The following is a 22209-nucleotide window of genomic DNA, read 5'->3' as shown; positions in this document are numbered from 1 at the left end:
GGAAGGATAGGAAACCTGCCAGTGACTGGCCCCCAGGTATGGCTGCAGGAGGCTGGAGGGCACCACGCTGGGTGAAACTCAACCTCAGCCTCGGAAGGACTTACAATTGGAGGTCCATGCAGGAGATGGCAGAGGCTCATGTGCTGTGCGCAATACCTCCCACACCCACGGAGCCTGCACACCACCCAGCATCAGAGGCATTGTCCACACGAACGAACTATGATGCGTTTGTGAATCAGAGGCAGTGGCTCTGACCCTCAGAGAAAGGAAGGCTCCGCCTTGCACCGTTTCCTCTTCCCAGAACCCTCTCTGACTGCACTGGCAGGTATAGGGGCTGTGACACCTAGCAACCTGGTGGGGAAGCTGTGGGGAGCACCTCAGCAGCTGTGTGGGCTCTCCCCCTCACTTTCCCAGGCAGCTCCCCCATGTCTGTGCCTCAGTTCTGGAACACTTCTCAAGAGAGGGAGCACAGAGATCTCCCAGGCTGGCTTCCTTAGGGCAGGGCCAGGACGAGGGTGAAGGAGAGGCAGCCAGTGTACAAATTTAAGGTGGTGCTCACTCTCAGGTGCCCACCCTGCAACTGCATGAGCCTGTGAAGGAGGGCACCTTAAAGTTTTTGTCCTGAGTGCCTCACTTGCCTCTCCCTAGTTCTGGCCCTGCCTTCAGGAGGCTTCTTTTTCAAGTGCTCTGCCCAAATGCCACCCACAGCCCACCATATGTCCCCCTACCCAAATAGGTTAAAATCGATCAACTCATCTGCCCAGAGGACCAACCTCTGCTCATGTCCAGTGGGGCTCAGTCAGGCTTCAGGCAGGTCATGCTAAAGACTTGTTATAAGGATGCTGGCTGGAATTTGGCTCTACCTGGGGAAGAGCAGGCCCATTAAGAGCCTACCTTTAAATATTTGAATGGATGTCATAATGGCTTGAATGGTGGTCCCCAAAAGATTTGTCCACATCCTAACTGTCCGAATCTGTGAATATGACCTTATTTGGAAAAGGGTCTTTGAAGATGTAATTAAATTAAGGGTCTCAAAAATAAGATTATCCTGGACTCAGGGTGGGCCCTAAATCCAATGAGAGGTGTCATAAGAGAAAGTTGGAGAGGCATTTTGAGACTCAGACACAGAGAGGGAGGCCACGTGAAGATGGAGGCAGAGGTTGGGGTGATGCACCCATAAGCCAAGGAACGCCTAGAGCCAAATACAGACATCACATCAGTGAAGAGCTGGGCTGGTCCTGTGTGGTACCAAAGACTGAATGAGGGTCCATGGGTGGGAGTTTGGGGGGAGTCATGTTTCAGACCAAGGTAAGGAAGAACTTTCTAGGAGTGAGAGCCGTTCAGCAGTGACATGGCTGCCTTGGGCACACCATGTGACTGATCACATATTGGGATCTGGTGGCTTCAGGAAGGGAGGTGTTTGGGGTCCATGGCTTACGCCTTTTCTCTTCCCAAAGGACGCTTGATGAATGGGTCCACCCGTGGGACACATTTCCGTGGGCATCTCAGGGATGCGTGTGGGTCACGACTGTCATTCTGTCCCTCTCAAAAAAGCAAATCAGAAGGCACATCTGTGAGGGTGACATCACGATAGGAATAACCACGAATCAGCTCTAATTCCCTTTTTTTTGAAAAATGACATTATTTGCAGATGTTGATGCTGTAGCTGTTGTTAATAATAGTTCCCACGCAGGTTGCTCACACGTCCTCCTGGCACATCGCTGAGACTTGACACGGTGGTGAGAACCACACGGCCTCCCAGATGGTGTAGAGCAGCGCTTCTCACACTCGGTGTACACACGTTTACCTGGGGTCAGGTTCACACGCAGGCTCTGGCTCAGCAGGTCTGGGTGGGGCCCGAGAGTCTGCATCTCTCACAAGCTCCCAGGTGATGGTCACGCTGCAGGCCCACAGTCCACGCCCTGAAGAGCAGGATCCAGAGAGCTCATGGTCAGCTTCTGGAATGCCCAGCACTGCTACTTGGAGGTGGGGAGGAGAGGGGAGTTAGGTCATCTGGCTATGATGTCAGTTAGGCCAGCGTAAAGCCCAGCCTTCCTTTCTGGGGGGTTGAGCAATGAAATGGGACCTGGATAGCCAAGATGGACGTTCTGGACAAGGTTAGGCCAGAAGACCAGGAAGGCGCCTTTCTTTTTGTTTTAGATTTCTTTATTGGGGAATTGGGGGAGGGGAACAAACAAGTTGCTGTCCTTTTGTTCTTCAGTCAATTGTGGAGGATGTCGCTTCACTGGCCCATGTTGATATTATCATTGCACTCTTCCCGGCTGAGGCAGATCAGTCACTGGCTTCTGGACGGCCGCTCACAGCGGCTGCTGGCCGCTCACGCTGGCTGCTGGCTACACACGATAGTCCATGGCAACCCACTGCAGCACGGGCTGCAGCCTACGCTGTCACTGGCGACTCACGGCAGCCCAGCTCCAGGTTGAGCTGTTGTTCAGCATCTTAGCTGTAGAGGGCAGTGTCACTGGCCCTCATATGTGGGATCCGAACCGGGGCCCTCTGGCGTCCCAAACCAGCTCTTAACCAACGCGTCACTCAGCCGGCCCCCAAGCCAACTTTTAACCAACTGAGCCACTCGGCAGGCCCCGGAGAAGGCACCTTTCAATCGAACAATTTAGGGTCTTAAAACTACATGGGCATTTGTCTTGCCTGGGGTCCAGGGACTTGATGAGAAGGTGCTGAACGAACCCTACAGCTTATATTATATTGCCCTGTGTGGCAAGCTTTTAAGTTAACTATCTTCTTTAGTCCTTGCAAAGATCCTTGATATGATTCAAGTATTCCATTATTGTCCCATTGTGCAGATGAGAAAGCAGAGGCATAGAGAAGCTAGGGATGTGCCCAAGGTCACACGGCCGGGAGCTGAACTGGCTTGTGGGCTCTCGGCCATGTGCTGTTCATCACTTTAATAGCAGCCTTCCGGGATCCTTCACATGCTTAATATGGCGTCCTATTCTCCTGGCCATGCCCTCACCTGCCAGGCCCAGCAGAGTGAGGAGGAAACCCAGGAATGGGGCGGGGGTCCCTGCTACACGCGACCTCCTCCTCCACTGCCCCGCTCCCTGCTCTGGTTGGCTCCACACTTTGATGCAGAGCCTGTACTCCAGCAGGATGATTAGACAGGGCCTCCTCTGCAGCTTATATCACCTTGGGGGCTGCTATGCGGATGCTGGCTGGCTGGCTGTGGAGGAGGAAAAAATAACTTCCCTCGTCTCAGGCCCCTACAACCGCCGCTGGACGGAGGGGCAGATTCCCTCACACAGGAAGGACAGCTTGGGTCCCAGGGAGAAGTAGAGGTAGCCGGTGCTGGGTCCATGCGCCGCTTGAGAACACACCCCCAGTGTGTGGGCTGCGGGGTCCACACGGTCACCGATTCCCACATCATTTAGAGTCAAAAGGGACAAGCCTGTTTCTCTCCACCTCCTTGCTGCAAACATTCGCCTCCAACCCTCCCCACCTCAAATCTCTTCTCCCTTTCCAAATCCTCCAGCTCTCCCTGCTGCATTCCTTTGGCCAGCCCAGCATGGAAAACAGGGAGCTTGTCCCCTGCCTCCCTCACTGGTAAGTAAACCGTCACTCTTAGTGCTGGGGGAGAGGGCGGGGCATGTCTCCAGAGTTGGAATATGTGTATATACATATGCACATACAGACGGTTCCAAAAAAAATGTATACACATTTTAAGAAAGGAAAACTGTATTAAAGTTGTAATACTCAATATATACCGATAACTAAAGATGAATACAAGTCACGTTTGACTTGGGCAATGACAAGAGGTGCTCAGAGTGGGTCCCATCAGTGTCCAGACACTTCTGATGACGGCGAACTACTGCTTGAGCCACGCTGACCAAAGTGTCCACTTGTATACATTTTTTTGGCACCCCGATATATATATATATGTGTGTATGTAAGTGTGTGTGTGTGTGTGTGTGTGTGTGTATGGCAAGTGGCAGGGATCTGGGATGGGAGTTCAGAAACGTGCGCGGCCAGGTCTGTGTGCTCAGGGATGACCTGCTTAAGAAGAGCTCTTAGGAGCAGGTGGGCACTCTCATGTCACTGGCTGGTGACAGTTCTCCAGCTGGGGATTCAGGCCGATGATGGATTTACCTGCCACCTGGCTCCAAAAAAACAGCATCATGGCAGGGTCCCTGGTCCCCTGGAGGCCTCTGAGGACTTCCCTGTTGGCTTCTGAAAAATGCAGTTCCCACAGAGGTCCAGGCAGTAGCTTCCTCCCTAGGAACACAGGACAGACTCTAAGAGAAGCAAATAAGCCAATTAAGGGCCCAGCCCATTCTGGAGGCCCAGGCAGCACCGGCTCTCACCTTTCAAGGCACGAGCACCACAGGCTGCTGGGGAGGTACAGTGCGTCCTAATTACACACTCCTCTGACAGGCGGTGTCAAAAGATTAAAGGAATCAAACCAAGTGGCTCTCCAGCAGCCCCTCCCCCAAGAGCCAGAGCTGCTTCTTGAAGGCGATTATGGTACCAAGGTAGTGGTTAGAAAGATAATTTTCTCTGGGCCCCGTGCCTGCCTCAGCCGCGTTTACCTAGCTGCGTGTCAGCATTGCATCCCGGCAGCTTTGTCTGGGCTCCTCAGATTCATTTTCTTTTTTGTTGGCACAGCTGAGTGGAAGAAGACAAATTAAACTTCTCTGCCTCAGCCCCGCCTCCCCGCCCCACCATGCACAACCTTGCTGATCCAGAAAACTTTGTTCTCCTCTCTCTCTCTCCCCCGCTCTCTCTCTCTCTCTCTCTCTCTCTCTCTCTCTCTCTCTCTGTCTCTCTCCCTCCCTCCCTCTCCCCCTCTCCCTCTCTCTCCCCATTTGCTTTCCAGCCTGTTTCTCTTCCCAGCTGTCTTCACTTCATTCTGCCCCTTACTTCCTCGTCTGATGATCTTTAACAGGATAGCAGCAATGATGATGACCTGTTGTTCAGCACGCACGCCTTGCAAGCCCTGTGTGGAGTGCTCCTTTTGCATTAGCTTATTAATCCTCATCAGATGTTATCAGATAAGGAAACTGAGGCTCGGTGGCTCTGTGGCTTCAGGTCACATGGCTGGAAAGGGCTGGAACCAGGATTATGAGCTCAGCTGTTGAGTATACAGATGGCTACAGACCTGCTGCAGGTGCTGGAGCCCCGGGGAAGGGGGAGGAAGAGATGGCTGGGAAGGAATGTTTGAAAGCAAGACCAGAAGGCACCTCTGAGAATCCGTCGTCCAGACAGAGAAGGCTGGGCATTGGTGGGAGAGGGAGGACCAGGGTACCAGGGCCCCGCTCCAGACCCTGATGTGTTCCTGCCTGATGTGGAGAATTTCTGCTGCAATGGATCCTGGCTTAGTCAGTCTGGGCTACAATAAAAACAAAACAAAACAAAACAAAACAAAACACCAAAATACCAGAGATTGAGGGTGGGGGGTAAATGATAGACATTTACTTCCCATGGCCCAGGGGGCTGGAAGTCCAAGATCAAAGTGCGGCAAGGCAGGTTTCCTATTGAGGCCTGTTTTGCTCTGTAGGCAGCCACCATCTTGCTGTGTGCTCATGTGACCTGTTCTCTGTGCAGCCCTGGGGGAGGAGGGGTTGTAAGTATATATGGGAGGGGAGATCTGATGTCTCCTCTCATAAGGGCTCTAATCCCATGATGGGGCCCCACCCTTATGTCCTATTTAACCTAAGGACCTCCCAAAGGCCCCATCTCCAAATACCTTCACACTGGGGGTTAGGGCTTCAACGTGAATTTTGGGGGGGACACAGTTCGGTCCATAGCAGACCATCACCCCTGATCAGGGAATGCCACGTCCTTATCCTTCAGGCATGCTGGAGCAGGGGAAAGGTAAAAAAACGCCTGACCTAAACTTTCGTTACACAGGGAGAGGCCAGGAGTCTGAGAAGCCCCGTGACTTGCCCAAGCTCACCTGGAAGGATGAGACCCGAGTCTGGCTCCCCTGTCCTCTAGCCTGGGGCCTCTGGCACTCCTCAGCATCTGCGAGGCCTTTGCCCAAACCCAAGCCTCTGCAGCAGGAGTCCTGTAAGACCCTCTGTGATGACCATGCACCGATCTGTGAACAAGAGGAAAGGCGTGGAGAGGGGTTTGGTGGGCGCTGGTTTTGACATTGGCTTCTGCTTCTGGAGGTGTGAAGATGTGACGCGTGGTTTCAGGTGGAGGGTTTGTTAACGTCACTACAGCACATCACCTCCTGAGGATGGTGTCTGTGGGGGTGCAGGGGAGAGAAATGGGGTGCGCTACCTGCCTCGTCTGGCCTCCACCCTCCCATTTCTATCTTTCTGCTGAGCATCAGGAGAGATTAGGGGTTTCGAAAGAGTCCATTAGAGGAAGGCAACAGCAGCCTGCTCCAGCTAATGTGGAGTGTCTCTCTTACCATAATAACTAACTACTTAATAGCCGACTTCCCCACTAATCCTAATTGAAACACGTAATGATATTTCCGGGCGGAGAGTGGCAAGCTCGAGTCTAGGCAGACATCTCCGGGGGCCCCCTGGCTTCACGTGGTGAAAACCGTGGGGCCTCCTCAGGGCATTCTGTTGGAATGGACTGAGGCAGCAGACAGCAGCTCTTGTAAGGCTGCCAGGAACCACAGCTGATGATAAAAGCCACTAAAGGTCAGCTGGGAATAGAAAACTATTTATGTTAAATGTCACAGATTAAGCCGCAGAATGGGCCTCGAGTGGGGAGCAGAGGGTGAGGTGAGAAAGTCTGGTCACTGTGCTTGCCTCTTTAGGGGCCTCGAAGGGGTGGGTGTCATTGAGAGGCAGCGGGTAGGTGGGGGTGGGGAGGGAGGCACTTGGTTTCTAGGCTCCCTTCAGCCTCTGGAAGCAGATGGATGTCAGCAGCTACAGGTGATTGGCCAGGCTGGCTGCCTGTCAAGGTTGCTAAGAGACCTAAGCACAAGGTTTGGGGAGAGAGAACCATGCTGGTCTCCATCACATCACAGAAGGGGACCTGGGGTGTCTCCCCAGGGCAGGAGAGATGACATCTGAGGATGGGCATACTGCTGTCACTTATAGAGGGGACCCAGCCTCGCTCTGTTTTCCTGTGTATCGTCCTGGGTCTGGCGTGAGTGTGCTTAGTCATAACTGAGATTTAATGTGACACAACTGAACTTCAGGAGATCGCGAGAGAGGACAGGACATCCCCTTTGGCGAAGGTGGAGGACTCTCTAGTTTGAAAGACACAGGAGGCCCTGGGTGGGAGGGGCTGCCAGGGCCGGGTGCTCTTGGGAGGAGCTTCAGGGCTCAGCGGAGTCTGGGCCAAGTCCCAACAGGCAGCACCGCCGAGGGAACCGGGCCCCGAGGGGCCCAAAGAGCTGGTGCTCCTCAACCTGAGCAGCTGGCAGGAGCCCCACCATGCGCATCCGGGCTCTATCCGCTCGCCAAACACACCTAAAGATCGAGTTTGTTGACAGGTTGAACATATCCCCTTAGAAGGTAATTAGATCGCTAAGGCCCCACTGAAAAAAATTACTACCGCTCTTAATTACTGACCTGGGATTGTTCGCTCGGCAGGTTGAGGCAGAGGTTTAATTTCCATGATTTTCAGCCTCCCGCCCAGCCTCGGGGCCGCCCTGCCTCTGGGCCGCCCTGCCATTCTATCAGTTGCCGTGCGTTCAGGGAATACAAACACATTTTAATATTGGTGTAAGCAGGCATAATTAGGAAGGTAAATCTAGTGGAAAAGAAAACCACACAGGCAAAATAAATACCCCCCACAAACCCTATCCTGGTCTTAATTCAAGTAACAGGAGGGCAGGCCACTGGTGTGGAGTGTTTGTGTCTCAGCCGTCCTCCGTACATTGGGATTCACTTTATCATTTGAAGGGATCTCAAGGATATAGCTCGCAGCCCACCAGCATGATGGGGACAGATTCACAGCAGCCCAGCGGTGCGCGGGGAGGCCCTCTCCCTCACCTTTCCCAACTCTTGTTTGGCAGCAGGTTGACTGGCCTGGAAGTGACTTGACCCAGATGGACCCCACAGGAGTCGGAGAGATCAACAGAAGTCCCAGGAGGCCCTAACTGCCCAGGCAGGTGGGTAATGGATCAAGATGGTGGGTTGGGTGAGATTGGAGGATGGCTGGGGATGATAGACTCTAGGAAGAGTTAGATTTATTCCTGTCATCAATAGATACGTATTGGCAACTAGCCTACCCCAGGCCGGTGCTTGGCGTCAGAGACAATAATGTGAAGGAGACCATTGTCCCTGCTTCCAGAAGCTTGCTGTGAGTGGGAAGGGCAATGTGTCCCCAGGTATTTATAGTATGTTAGAACTATTGCCAGGGAAGAGGCTCAGAGCACTGAGGGGCGTGGCTAATCCCCCCCTGCCCGCCCCCACCAACCCAGGAGGATGAGGAGGGTGGGCAATGCTTCACAGAGGCAACGTTTGAACCTGACCTTCCATCCTCAAAGGGAATACGAGTGACTGGATGCCGAAAGGGCTGGGCCAAGAGGGAACGGAAGGCGAGGAGGCTGGAAAGGAAACTTTGGCCAGATGGCGAAGGGCCTCAAACACTGTGCTTAAGAAGTTAATTAAAAATTAATTCTGAAGGCACGAGAGAGTTATCCACTGCTGCTGAGCTGCAGAATGAGAAGACTTGGCCTGGGTTTTAGAAAGAGCGCTCTGGAAGCTGCAGGAAGGATATGCTAGACAGAGCGGTCCCCGGCCTTGCGTGCAACAGCCTCACCGGTGGGCGCCAGCGGGCCTGTCGAAATGCTGATTCTGGGCCCCGCCCCCGGGGTTTCTCATTCAGCATCTCTGACAAGCTCCCAGCAACGCTGCTGGCCCTGGGACCACCCTTTGAGAACCACTGTGTTAGAGAGAGGAGGGGCTGGAAGCAAGACCAGTTGGAAAGAAATGGTCATAAAACGAAAGCTGATGAAGGGACAGGCTTGAGGGACCCCTCAGTGGGCAGGCGGACCCACATGGTGGAGAGGGGATATGCGGCGCCCAGAGGCGGGGGGTGGGAGCAGCGTCGTACTCTGACGCTGGATCTGCTGAAGCCAGAGGGGGACAAAGGCAAAGCAGCGCAGAGCAGGAAACTGGAACTGGGATGCGAGGCAGGGCTGTTGTGCCCGGGGAACGAGGCCAGAAGCCAGACATCAGGCTGAGGTCAGAGTTCCAGCGCAGCTTGCTGAGCTGGGGACTCATTAAACTCCCCTGCCTTCAGTCAGACCTCAGGTCTGGGAGGCCGTTGCCCGCTGCAGATGGGCCTGGATCGGAAGGTCGGCCCTACGCAAGGGCAGTGAGTCAAGCAGATCGGACCCAGAAATAGCACAGGTGGGAGACAGTCTGACTCACTGTGTGCGGCGATGCGCCAGCCCAGTGAAAGCGCCCTGTTGCTGGCCCCTGATTCGCAGCCCAGGCCTGAGAGGAGCCAAAAGGACAGCCTCACTGCAGGACCATTTCCCAGCAACGCGGGCCCTGCTCGGACCCAGCCCCAAAGCCCCAAAGCCCAGGCACTGGCCGGATTGGCTGCAGGAAGGAGGCGCCTCCTGGGAGGGGTGGAGAATCATCTGCTTTGGCAGCAGCCCAGGAACAGGCAAGGGGACTGTGGGGGAGAGTGGGAGCAAACAGACCCCAGGAAGATGTGGCCAGGAGTTGTCAGCTAAGGGAGCCCTAACAGGTATCTCCCCAGCTTCCTGGTGCTTGCTCCTTCTGCCCCCACGGCAGTGTCCCTGGATCTCAGTTCTGTTCTCTCCTCCTCCATTGCGTTCTTGCCAGTCTGACCTACTCAGCAGTTTATTTAACGTACACAAAATGTTCTACTGCGATATAAGGGAAGCTGGTATCTGGATTCTCCACCACTTGGTTCCAGTTGAAGCACACGGCTCACAGGTCACATTGGAATGGACGCGCCAGAGGCCCGATGTCTGTGTATACGTTAGCCAAACATTAATACGCCCGAGCGCGACTCTATGCCCGGGTGCTCTGCCCGCCTCACTCCCAGCACTGCCACTTCGAGTTAAAACTGTTCTCTTGGAAACATCCTCAGTGCAGCACAGTGACCTCTCTAGGGTCAGTGGCAAGATCTCGGTGCCCTGAACCCACTCATTCCTGAGCGTTAGCTACTCCTCAACCTCCCCACCCCCAATCCTGGTCCTGAATTGCTCTTTCACACTTTCTGACCCCATGGTCCCAAGTCCCCTCACGCTCTGTCCTGCGTCACTCTCCTGCTCATTGCCACTGTTGGGATTTCTGTTCCCTCCCCACCCCAGGTTGCCACGTCTGCCCCGCATTTAGCAGCCGACTCTTCCATAGGCATGCACTCTCTCTCTCCTGGTACCAACATTAGCAGGGACATCTGGGCTCTAAAGCCCAATGACATTCACTGACTGCTCCTTTCAGGCTGAGGTTTCTTCTCCCCAGCCCGAAACAACTGAAGAGGAGGCTGTTTGGGTTCCGAGGATGTGGGTGCTGTGAGGCGAGGGACCCAGGTGTTTGCTCTCCAGCGCCCCTGGTGGGCAGCCTTTTCCTGCCAGGACAAGACCCATTGCAGGCATGGGGCTGACCCGGCAGGCCAGCAAGGCAAGGGCAGCCGTTAGGAGGCAGCAGTCAGCTCACCCAGGCCAGCTCCTGCCTCTGCGGGGGGCAGCGGGGAGGCCAGAGAGGCTACCAGCCAGCAGAGCCCACTCTGTATCTTTCTGTTCTCTCCAGGAGAGCTCAGTGGTCCCCCGGAAGCACAATGAAAAGAAAAGATAGATTGTGACAAGTTTGAGACAAAGAGAGGACAAAAATCCTAAATCCTTCCTGCAAGGACTCTTCCTGAGAGCCCAAACACGAAGACCAAAGCTCACTCTATCACCACTCCTAGGAGCTGCCATCACTGAGCACTTACTACAGACCAAACACAGCTTCACACATGCCGTCCCATTTATCGTCACTGTGACCCTGGGAGGGAGGAGTGATTATTCTCAACCTGGAGAAGAGATATGGAAACTCGGAGAGCTTAGCATCTGGCTCAAGATCACAAAACTTGAGGCCAGGGCTGTCCCTCCTCAAAGCCTGTGTTTGTAACTCTGCCAGCCTAGCAGCTGAGCACAATCATTACTCAGAGCTTCCTGGGTCGGTGATGGGTGTGGGCTGCTTGAAGAATTCCTCACTCCCATTGCATCAAGAACCACCTAAGCCAGTCCCACCAGCTGCACACCCCAACGGTTAGCCTTTGATGGGGGTCAGCAAACTGGTCCACGGGCCAAATCAGCTCTGCTACCTGATTTTATGAAGTCGTACTGGAATACACCTATGCCGGTTCATTTACCTGTTGTCTGCTCGTATGTCTGCTTTCACGCTCCATGGGCCAGCCTGCGTCATTGCCACAGAGTCCACACGGCCCGTGATGCCTGCAGTATTAACTCTCTGGCCCTTTACCGAGAAGTGTCGACCCTGGCCTTTGAGGAAACCACAGGTTTGCCAGTGTCTGCAGAGCTCAGCTGAAGATGGTGCAGAGGGTGACGTGCGCGTAGGTGTGTGCGCGTGCTCGAGTGTGTGTGCAAAAGGGCCTCCAACCACGCTGGTGACATGCCGAGCTGGTTCTCCCTTCCGTACTCCTAGAGAAGACAGAGTGGGTGTTGAGTGGGCAGTGATCTCCTTTCTAAGGGAGCTGGGTTTTAGAGGCTTTTGTAGTCAGAATGGCACACTGGCTGCTGCTGCTGCTGCTGCTGCTGCTGAAATTTAAGTAATTTTCCCCTAATTAAGCAATTATCTCGGATATAGCTGCTTCCATCTCCAGGAACTTTTTTTGTGGCGGGTGGGGAGGAGTGGGACGGGGGTGTTGTGTTTGGGAAGGCCCAGATATAGAAACACCCGAACAGCGCGTTTCTCTGCCGAGCAGAGCTGAGAGCAGCAGCGGCTGCTGAGCTAGCCGAGTGGATTTCAAAGGCGTGCTTGACAGTGACCAACTGGGCCCAAAGCCATCCACCCTGGAGCCAAACACACACATGGCAACTAAGTCATAACAGGAGCTCTGAGCCCACAAAGGCCCCTGAAAACAGAGAGTGGATTCAGGGTGGGGGTGGGGGTGGTGGGAAGGCTCTACATCAGCAAGCGTGAGCGAGGAACGGCTTGGGAGCTCTGGAGGCCACAAGGAGAGGGGCCTTTGTCCTTCCGTTGGGAGGGCAGAGCTGGACCGTCCTGAACTGCCTATCCAGGAGCATGAAGCTCACCTGTCTTCCTGTGAAGACGTCACAGAGTCACAGGTGGGAATCATTATGGGCTCAACCCTCCTCCATAGGCAGACAGTCCGAACACACACACACACACACACACACACACACACACACACATATACACACACACTCCTGCAAGCCTGAGTTGCAGCCTAGGGCTAGGATTGCCAGAACTACAACAGGATGCCCCGATACACTGGAGTTTCAGATAAACAATGGAAAATTTTCAGTGTAATTACGTCCCAATTATTGCACGGGACATACTTATACCAAAAACCGATTCGTTGTTTAGTTTTGCTGTTTAATTGAACTAGGCATCCTGTAATTCTACTTGCTGGCACCCCGATCCAGGGTCCACCCTCCAAAATACCTTCTCCCCACAATTCCCACGCAAGGAAATGATCATTTGTCCCCAGGCAGTGATTAGATCCAGCCAAGGCAGCGAGGCAGCAGCGCAAGGGCTCTGGGCTGGAGGCGGGAAGAAATTCCTAGGTCTGAGGGTTGGGACAGAAAACCAAAGCGTTCCTTACTGGTCCAGGTGGAGGTAGGTGTATACATGAGGCAACCGATCACAGCGGCTGTCGGCCTTGGGACTCAGACATAAGAAAGCTAGAAAGGAAGGGGAAAGAGGCACTTCATTTTGGGTGTCAGTCATCATTTACTACATAGAGAATTTTTTCTTTCTTAAAGACAACTGTCGACAGGGACATTTCTTTGTGAAATGTGGTTGCCAGGACTGTTTCCATCCCCCATCCCAACAGAGTATCGACTTGACCCCCACATGGATCTTTCCATGGGAACCAGGAAAACAGTGAGTTCCCTGTCTTCTTCCCGATGAAAAGATCGTCAGGGACTCCAGGCCTTTGTTTCCAAGGAAGCCGGTAAGGCATCAAGTCCAGGTAGGGGCAAGACGGAGCCAGTGCAGGAATTGACTGGGGAGGGGCACCTCACTTCCCCAGGGCAGCCACAGACCCTGCGCCTCTGTCAGCACTGGGGTGTGACTCCTGAAATGTCTGGAACATTCCTTCCAGTTGCTGCTAACTGCATCCCAGTCGAGCAGTTTCTTAGAAAGATTTGAGGACGGGGTGCAGGCCACAGCCATTTCTCAGGGGAGCTTGTGGCAGGCGGGGGCGGCTGAGGACCACGAAGGGACCCATGCCTGGTTGGTGAAGACCCAGAGAGCCTGGAGCAGAGAGCTTCAGGCTCGGGTGCACAGAGTGGTCCTGGTCCCTCACCTCCTGACCCCCGACTGAGGCTGGGGTTCTAGGGGGCTCCAGACAGAGCCCTGAGAGCTACAGCTGATTGAGGCTGATTCAAGTTACACGGTATTTATTTATTCCCCAGAAGTGCAGAGGGACCTGCATAAAAGGAAAGGGCAAACGTGGAGAGACCATAAAAAGGGAGTTTGGTTTTTATGCAGTTGTAACTGGGGGAATTAATTCCCGATTGGCAGAGGTCGCACAACAGTAGCTGAGTTTTAAACAGGCGCAGAGAGGACCCTGGGGAGGCCAGGGAGAAACAGAGTGGAGAGGGGTGGAGGGAGGGGCGGACGCAGCTGCCTGGAAGGTGTGGGCACCAGACTCTGATTTCAAAGCACAGTCAGGAGAGGGCTTTAAAGAGTCCATAACTCGATGGTGATCTCATTCAGGCCACATTTACTGAGCACCTACTGTGTGTCAGGACCTGGCTTGATGCCAGGGGGATGACAGTGATGGAGAAGCTGGGGTCCTGTCTCTCAAGGCTTTCTTGTGCTTTGGAGGTACCAGGACTTGTACTAGCTGTGATGGGGGCCACAGGCATGGCAGAAAGGGCACGGCCAGGGACCCGGGCCACTTAGGTTGGAATTCTGCTGCGTCTCCTGTTAACTCTGCAATCTTGGGCAAGATTCTTAATCTCTGTGTCTCAGTTTCTCATATAGGAAATAGGCGTAGTCAGGGTAGCTACCTCCTAGGATTGTTCTGAGGATTTATATTAGTAGAAACGGCCTGGTACGTAGTGCATTGTATTGGGGCACATTCTGATCCATAGTTTGAACCTGGGGCAAAGTGCCACGATGGCCTATCTGTTCATTGAAGAGGTCTGGGAAGTCTTCATGGAGGAGGTGACTCCTGAGCTAGATTTTAAAGGATGAAGAAGTCCTACGTGAGTGGAGAAGAGGGGAAAACTCATAGACACGGGCTTCCGAATGAGAAGGATCATGGAGGTGTGACAGCAAAACTAGAAGGGGCCACCTGACACTGGAGACTGGCCAACTTTGGGGAGTCCTCCCTTAAGTATATGCAAGGCTGAGCTCAGGGTAGTGGGCGGTGGGCAGGCAGAGACCACACATGGGGAGAAAGCCAGGCAAGAATACCTGCTCAGCTGCCCTGTCCACTGGGAACATTGAATGTGAATGTGTGTGTAGGGGGGCGGTGAGGGGGTGTATTTTAGCTGAAGGTAGCAGCCCGCAGCTTCCGAAGCACAAACTAACCAAGTCAGAACCACCAGGTGGGGAGAACAATGGATATTTTTCAGAACTCAGTAAGACCATAGACCAGCTCTGTCCAATAGAAATATAATGCAAGCCACATATATAGTTTTAAATTTTCTGGTAGCCACATTGAAAAAGTAAAAAAAACAAAACAACAATCAAAAAAGATAAAATAGGCGAGGTTAATTTTAAAAGCCTATTTTATTTAACCCAATATATGTAAAATACTATCATTTCAACATGTAATAACTCTAAAGGAATTATTCATAAGATAGTTTGCATTCTCTTTTTTATACTAAGCGATTGAAATCTGGTGTGTAATTTACACTTAGAGCGTATCACTAGCCCAGTGTCAAGCACTCAAGAGCTGCGGTGGCTTATGGCTCCTGTATCCGACAGGACTGGAATAGAAAATCACATTTTCTATTCCACTCTCGGATCCAGAGATGGCCCATCTCCCCATGGCCACCTCAGTGTGTTCTCCAAACACGCACATCTGGAGACAATGGCCAAGGGCTTCTTGGCTGGTCAAGGTGTGTCTTAGGGTATCGGTTCCTGTTGATTACTCACGCAGTGACCAGGGAGAGAGCCAGTTCCTCCTGCTGAGGTGACTGCAGGGTGAGGTGGGGATGGGGGCCTCAGAGAACCCTCTACAGAAGCAGCTCCTGAAGTGTGTCTAACACCCCCCTTCTCCCCTCTTCTAGCACTAAGGCGAAGATTTTTGGAATGAGCCCCATTGGCATAGAGCGAGGAGACTGGGAGCGTTCCAGCTGGGAAAGCGGCAGCTTTGGTGACTGTGGGGGAAGTGAGAGCCATGGCGAGGAGACCACCCATGCTTCTGCCCATCACATATGAAATACACAAAGCTAGAGCTCCCCTCTCCCCGACACATACAGGCACTGCCTGTCATCTATGCACATGGAAATGTGATCACAGAGTCAGTTTATTCACCATGTACTAATGCACTGTGTTTTATATGCATGAGCCCATGTAAGCCTCGCCAACAACCCTTGAGATAGGTCCTGAGAAAACAGAGCTACAGAGAGCTTAAGCAACTTGTCAGAAGTCACACAGCTTGTGGGTGGGGTGGCCAGGACTTGGACCTGGGTCAGGCTCCCATGGAGGTGCCAGCTATTCACCACAGCCCTCGTAACTCACGAGTCTGCTGTCACCTGGAAACTACATCATGACAAGGGGAGAAGCCAGCAGGGAGATGGAAAGTCAGTAACTGGCAACAAGGAGGGGGAAAGGCTGCCGCCTGGCACCACCGAGCAGCAGGTCACAGATGGTGAAGGACCTACATCAACTGCCTGGCTGGGATGGAACAGGATGGGGTGTAGACAGGCTCTGCGATGAGGCTCTCGTGGTCCACCTGGGAGGGAGCACGGAGGGAAGGGAAGCCTGTGACCTCACCAGTTGGGCCAACAGCCAATGACATCACCAGGAAGGCTAGAAGCCAGGCCCAGCAAGTTATTTATGGAAAAGGCTGGCGGCCAGGCACAGCAGCTCCTGAGCTGTTTCAGATGTGGTCAGGGTAAAGCCTCCAGCTGGCCCAGTGGGGCCGCCAGGGCTCGGCAGGCGGATGAGGAAGGAAGACGCTGGAGGAGGCAGCCAGCTGATGGGGAGGGGGGCTCCTCAGAGCCTCCCTGGGGACTCAGCAGGGATCACTGGGCAGCGTCTTCTCCATCTTGGAGTCTGCCCATCCAGCTCTACCCTCACTCTGGGGGGGCCTGGTCTCTGCCGCCCTCCCTGGAGGATACTCATTCAGAACTCAGAGACCAGATGGATGCAGACAGGGCAGCTTGAGGATTTCACTGTATCTGCATTTGTGCCCATGAGGGTGTGTGCCCGTGTGCGTGACTATACTTCCTAATCAATGGGTAGACTCATTTTCTGGTTCCTGGTACATCAGTGCCCTGAGTGATACTGTGTGCAATTAAGTTTGGGAGTGCGTGGATATGTGTGTATCTTTGCATATTGTGTGTGTGTGTGTGTGTGTGTGTGTGTGTGTGTGAGTGTGTATGTGTGTGTGCGTGCACATGAGAGAGAGAGAGAGAGAGAGGAGAGGAGAGAGATTACATGAGAGAGCTAGCAAATAGGGAGACAGGAGTCACTAGGGGAGAGAAATCATTATAGGAAGTTGGGCAATATAATTTCAGTGGAAGATACAGAGGCACTTATAGAAGCTTCAGCAAAACTAGACAAACCTTTCAATCCATTTATCAAAAATGCCTGCAGCTCTGCTGCCTGAGCAGGTGCAACAGGAATAAAATACTGAGCAGAACCAGCAACTGTGGGGCTGGAGGGGCCCAATAAATAAGGGGTTACTGCAACGCTCACCCTGACTCTGCGGGGTTTGCTCCTGATTTCCCTCCACCCATCATGCCAATGGTCCTATAGGCACTGGCTGGGGCCCAGGTGCCCACATCTATGGTGTTTTGACTTCAGGCCTCTGAGAGGATGATGGGCGGGCGGGCTGTGGAGACCAGTTAGTCATGCAGACGAGCTCCAGTGTGGTGGCAGCACAGGGACCCTGCTTCTTGTGTCTCTTGACTGGACTAGCTGCCTTCCTTCCAGTCAAAATCCTCCATCAGAGAACCGGATCCATTCTGTGGGCCCCTATGGAGCAAGAGGGGGCGAAGATGGGGGCCAGGTAATGACTCAGGGGGTTCCTGCACCCAGACCCCAGGCCATGCCGTCTACTGAGACCTCCCCACAGTTCCATGTCTTGACATCTCAGGCCTTTTGAGAGGTGGGTAGAGAGATGGACACACTGTCACATCCAACTGAATGGGGAACCCCATTTTCCGCTACTTCTGTATCCCCTTTGTCATGCTACCCCCTTCTCAATGCCAAGAAGGTATCTCCACACAGTCATTTCCCCTAAACTTGAGCCCACAAAAGAGGATGTCTCCATTGATTGTTTTAGATCCAACTCCATGAACACACACGCACGCGCGCGCGCGCACACACACACACACACGCACACACACACACACACACACACACACACACACACACACTCAGGTGCTCAGGGAACTGCCCCGGCTCCCGCTGCCACAGGCACCACCACCCCATCAATAGGATAACCTCAATCATTGCATCTGGGCTCCAAGAACCAAAAGGGCGTCCGGAGGCCATTTTCTGCGCTCTCCCAGCTGAGATGGGGGCATGGGAAAGGTACAACTGATTGGCTTTCTGGGTTGCCAGGCTAAATATCTGGAATGCAGGAAATAGGATTCAACCTCAGCAGGAAACAGAGGAATAAAGGTTAATGAGGGAAGTGGAGAGAGAGCACAGACTGGCGGTTCCCAGGGAAAAAAGGGCAGCGTCTAGGCTCTGTGGGTGCAGACTGGGGTCACGCGGTCCACCCTGCTGCTTTTGGAAACCCAGCAGATGGGGGCCCCACTTTTTCTAGAATGTTCTTGGGAAGCAAATGCTCTATCTGCAAGTTGCTCTTCAACTGCCTGGATTACCTGCTCATGGCAGCCTCCGTTTCTGTTTTGTGTTCTCCAGAGAGCTAAAATTTTCTATGATTCTTTCAAGGACCAGCCAAGAGGCTCTGTCGCTCCTGAACCTAAACCCATCCCTCCCCTCTGTACAAATCCCACCAGGGAATTGCAGGAGGTCCATCTTAGGACTCAATGAGTTGTGATGTCATTTATGCTCCTGCCATCGGGGAAAGGCGTCAGGTCTGCAGGGCCAGCAGCTGGATGGAGACTTCTACTTCTTGCTCCAAAGGCACCTTTCTCCTTTGGAAGGATGGAAGTAGAACAGCAGAAAGAATTTCCCATCAGTCATCACTCTGGAATGTTAGGGACAGTTGCATCAGGGACAGCGATGGAAATGAACAGCCACTGGGGGAGCAGCGCTCTGGTTCTCAGGAGAGTTACTGTTTTGTCTCAATTTTCCTAAACCTGCAAATGCCATTCCAAACTGCTGGCCCCCTGAGCCTACCCGTCTCCTTGTCTCCCTCCAGCCCTGAGCAGGACCTAAGCGTGGAGAGGGAAGGGAAGTTGCCCGGGCAACCCTCCCAACTCCTCTTTCCTCTGCCTTTGGAAATCTTTAAGGAGAGGAAGCAGCCATTTTCCTGGGGTGCTGGGGTGTGGCCCCACAGGATCAAAACTATGCAAGGCACAGCGCCAAGCAGAAAGACCTGATCCCAGCCCATCATCTGCTTCCCAGCTGCTTGCTTTCACGGTTCCTTTCAAGACTCACATCTGGGCGTCAGCCAGGGCTCAAATCTCAGGGGTGAGGGGCTCTATTTTCCGTTGGTTGGTGAGGAAAGGATACCATTTCTGTAACTTCCAGGAGGCCCTTTCACCATTCTCACACTTTTTTTTTTTTTTCCACAGCCTTACCTAAGGAGATATGTTCCAGTGATGATGTTGATGACAATGACGGTAATAGCAGTGTCACCGTGTGCTTCCTCTATGCCAGGCACTGTTCAGCGCTTCACTTGCATTATCCCTTTAATTTGCACAACGATCCTGTGAAGTATGGATTCCATCCCCATTTTTCATACAGGGAAACTGAGGCTGAGAAAGACTATGTAACCTGCAAATGTCCACAGGCAGTAGGTGACAGATCTTGGACCTAAACCCTGCAAGGAAGTGGTTTAAGAGAAAGCTTAAAAGCTGACCTGAGCAATTAGATCTTCTCATAGTGCATGCAGACCAGAACTTTTCGGCAGAGGAGGCAGAGGAGTTTGCCAGGGATTTTTTTTTGGTTTTAGCCCTGAAAGCCCTGTGTCTGGGAACCCCTTCAGGCCCTGGAAAACCGAGATGATTGGTTCTCCTAGATGGAGCACAGAGGAGTGGGATGGACCTCGGAGACCCACCTGCCATGGGGGTTTGGGGCAGATTGAGATGTGCTTGCAAAGGCTCTTCCAGCCAGCCCGTCTGTGGCTCTGAGGATCATCACTGGAAATGAGGTACAACACAAAACGCCATAGTCCTTCACCATGTTGACACTTGGCTGCAAGTGTGCCCCAAGCTCCTGATAACTGCCACGCCTGGCCCTGACCCCGCCTGAGTCTGATTGTCCTGTAGACAGTAAACAAACAAAGGCTGATGGTTTGCTCAGCCCATTGTACCTCCAGCCATCCCCACCCTCCATAAGTCAAGTCAGAAAGAAGTCATGGGAGGGGACTAAGCACACCCAGAAAACAGTGCCGGGACCCACACTGCCCAACGCAGGGCCCCAGGCTGACAGGAGAGGTGAGAAAAGAGGAGAAAGGCAAAATTCCCAATGGAAAAAAAAAAAAAGTTCAATCAGATTTGTAAAGGGCACAATTTACAAATCCGTCACATATTTTACTAGGCTGGGATTTACGGATTAGCCTGTAATACTTAGGCGGCTTTTTGTAATAAAACCCCGAGCCCAGGCAGCCTTGGGGAAGTGAGGAGGAGGAAGGGGCCTTCTCTGTCTATCTCACTTTCATTTTCCCAGCATTTTTTGATGTAGGCAGCCCCATTAATCTGTGCTTTATCTGCCTATGGAGAAGGATTGAGCTCTTTATTGGATTTTTGTCAAGAATAAATGATTTAGTTTGGGATATTGTGGAAACGATTTTTGTGGTATTACACCATCTAATAAATGAAACAGCAGGGATCAATTCCTTTCTTGCAATGTGTTCAACAGGCAGGGTGAAATATGCCCCACAATTATTTGGTATTGCACTCTATAGATATTTATAACTGAGTGTGACTGCACGTATATGGGTCTGCCCAGGCGTGGGCACCTGTCCTGGAAGATGTGATCCATCAGCTCTAAAGCATGAGACTTGGGACCCATGTGACGGGCCGCCCAGAAATACAGATCAAGTTCACTTTGGCCAACAGTCCTGAGTGCTGGAGAGAAAGAATCAGGACTGGGAGTGAAGGCTGGGACTGGGAGATCGTATTTGCCACGGCCCTGGGCTGGAGTGCTTTTCCTGGAGGGATGGGAGACTAACAGGGCAGGAGGGACCTCCTGGCCAGAGCAGGCCTGGCAAGCGCCAGGTATGTGGGGATGCCATGTAGAGAACCCGGGGTCCCAGCTCTCCCTGTCCTGGGTGCCCTAGTCCATGCCCACTGCCCTCTCTCACTGGACATCATTTCAAGGGAAGATGTCTGGAAATACTTGGAGATGGAAGCTGGCTTTCTGCCCAGGTAGGCTCATAAGGTTTATATCCCTGGAGGCCCACAAATACTTATCGAGAGCCTATTATATGACAGTGCTTAGCACAGGCCTGGCACAAAGTAAACCTTATATAGATATATGTTCACAGATCGGCTGATTAACAGAAAGCTTTCAAGATGCCCTGCGCTGCCCCCCCACTCCCCCTGAACACACACTGTCCTCACAAGCGGAAATGGGGATGAATAAGGGAGAGTAAGAGCTCATAGGCAGGATCTAGCTGACAGGTGGGAAAATTGCTTCTCCACATGTCGCCCAAGGCCCTGCTCTGGACAGAGACGAACGGCTCCCAAAGCGGGAAGCTGGAGGGGTGGTCCTGGGCACCAGGTGTTACACCCACTGAGACACTGAGACACCGGTGTGGGGGCAGGTGGCTGCCTCCCCAGGGTTTGCTCTCTGGACACCAGCACCTTGACTCAGATTGTCAAAGGGGTCCCTCCCATTCACTAGACTGGAAGCTTCATCCGAGACAGTACCTGACATCTCACCACCGTGAACTTCGTGCTCGGTTCATAGGAAGTGTTTAGTAAACAGTCATCAAATAACTGCCCAAAGGAACATCCATTCAGTAGTTAGCTGGGGTTCTTTGACCCCCAACTTCATGGAGTTGGCAACGAAATGGTTGAGAACCACTGTCTTGGTCCATTCAGGCCACTGTAACAAAATGCCATTGGCTGGGAGGCCAGACATTTATATCACAGTTCTGGAGGCGGGGAGTCCGAGCTCAGGGCTGCTGCATGGTCCGGTGAGGGCCCTCTTCTGGGCCGCAGGCTTCTCGCTGTATCCTCCCACGGTGAAAAGGGGCAGGGAGCTCGCTGGGCGCTCCTTTACAAGGGCACTAATCCTTTTCATGAGGGCGCCACCCTCTCCCCAGAGGCCCCGCCTCCTCGCATCATCACCTTGGGAGTTAGGATTTCAACAGATGGATTTGGGGGGACATGTTCAGGCTATAGCAATCATGCTACGCTCTGCACGGAGAGTTGACTCGATGTACTCATTGGCTTTAAGGAACCAGAGGGGCTGTAGTCGGCTCCACTACCAGGACCCCTACTTCCTCACTCGGGGACGGTGATAAACACAGACAGCAGGGCTGGGCTGGGCTGGCCGGCTGCGGTCCTCCGAGGCCCCGTGCCGTTCCATTACACGCAGTCTGATCTGGGCTTCCTGCTCCTGCTCTGAGGCCGTAGTTATCAGCCTTCGTCCCTGTTCGTGCACTCGGGAAATGTCTGGTCTCTGGGTACTGAGTTCCTTAGGGGGTTCATTTCCTTCACAGGCTCTGCTTCCCTGCCATATGGTCGATCAGCATTGGCAGTGACAGTCAGACCCTACAACTCTCAGTGTCTGTACCCTGAGTGTTTTATTTTTG

General features: G+C 53.0%; 2 long non-coding RNA genes across 3 annotated transcripts; one reads left to right on the top strand and one right to left on the bottom strand.

Moving 5' to 3' along the window:
* Positions 1 to 3945: 3945 nt before the first annotated feature.
* Positions 3946 to 6054, bottom strand: LOC109387202 (uncharacterized). The gene is made up of 4 exons (XR_002124943.1): positions 5930 to 6054; positions 4894 to 5362; positions 4563 to 4638; positions 3946 to 4248 (listed from the first exon to the last, which is right to left on the bottom strand). It is a non-coding gene; the product is annotated as an uncharacterized LOC109387202 (long non-coding RNA).
* Positions 6055 to 6683: 629 nt separating this feature from the next.
* Positions 6684 to 11485, top strand: LOC109387201 (uncharacterized). 2 transcript variants are annotated; one of them, XR_002124941.1, is made up of 3 exons: positions 6684 to 6719; positions 7964 to 8059; positions 10683 to 11485. It is a non-coding gene; the product is annotated as an uncharacterized LOC109387201 (long non-coding RNA). The 2 variants fall into 2 exon arrangements; XR_002124942.1 differs by lacking the exon at positions 6684 to 6719 and adding an exon at positions 6953 to 7089.
* Positions 11486 to 22209: the final 10724 nt, after the last annotated feature.

The sequence above is a fragment of the Hipposideros armiger genome, unplaced genomic scaffold (genome assembly GCF_001890085.2).
Source record: "Hipposideros armiger isolate ML-2016 unplaced genomic scaffold, ASM189008v1 scaffold_150, whole genome shotgun sequence".
NCBI classification, from domain to species: domain Eukaryota; kingdom Metazoa; phylum Chordata; class Mammalia; order Chiroptera; family Hipposideridae; genus Hipposideros; species Hipposideros armiger.
The sequence above is the reverse complement of the archived record's forward strand: the minus strand, read 5'-3'. Positions and strand labels throughout refer to the sequence as shown.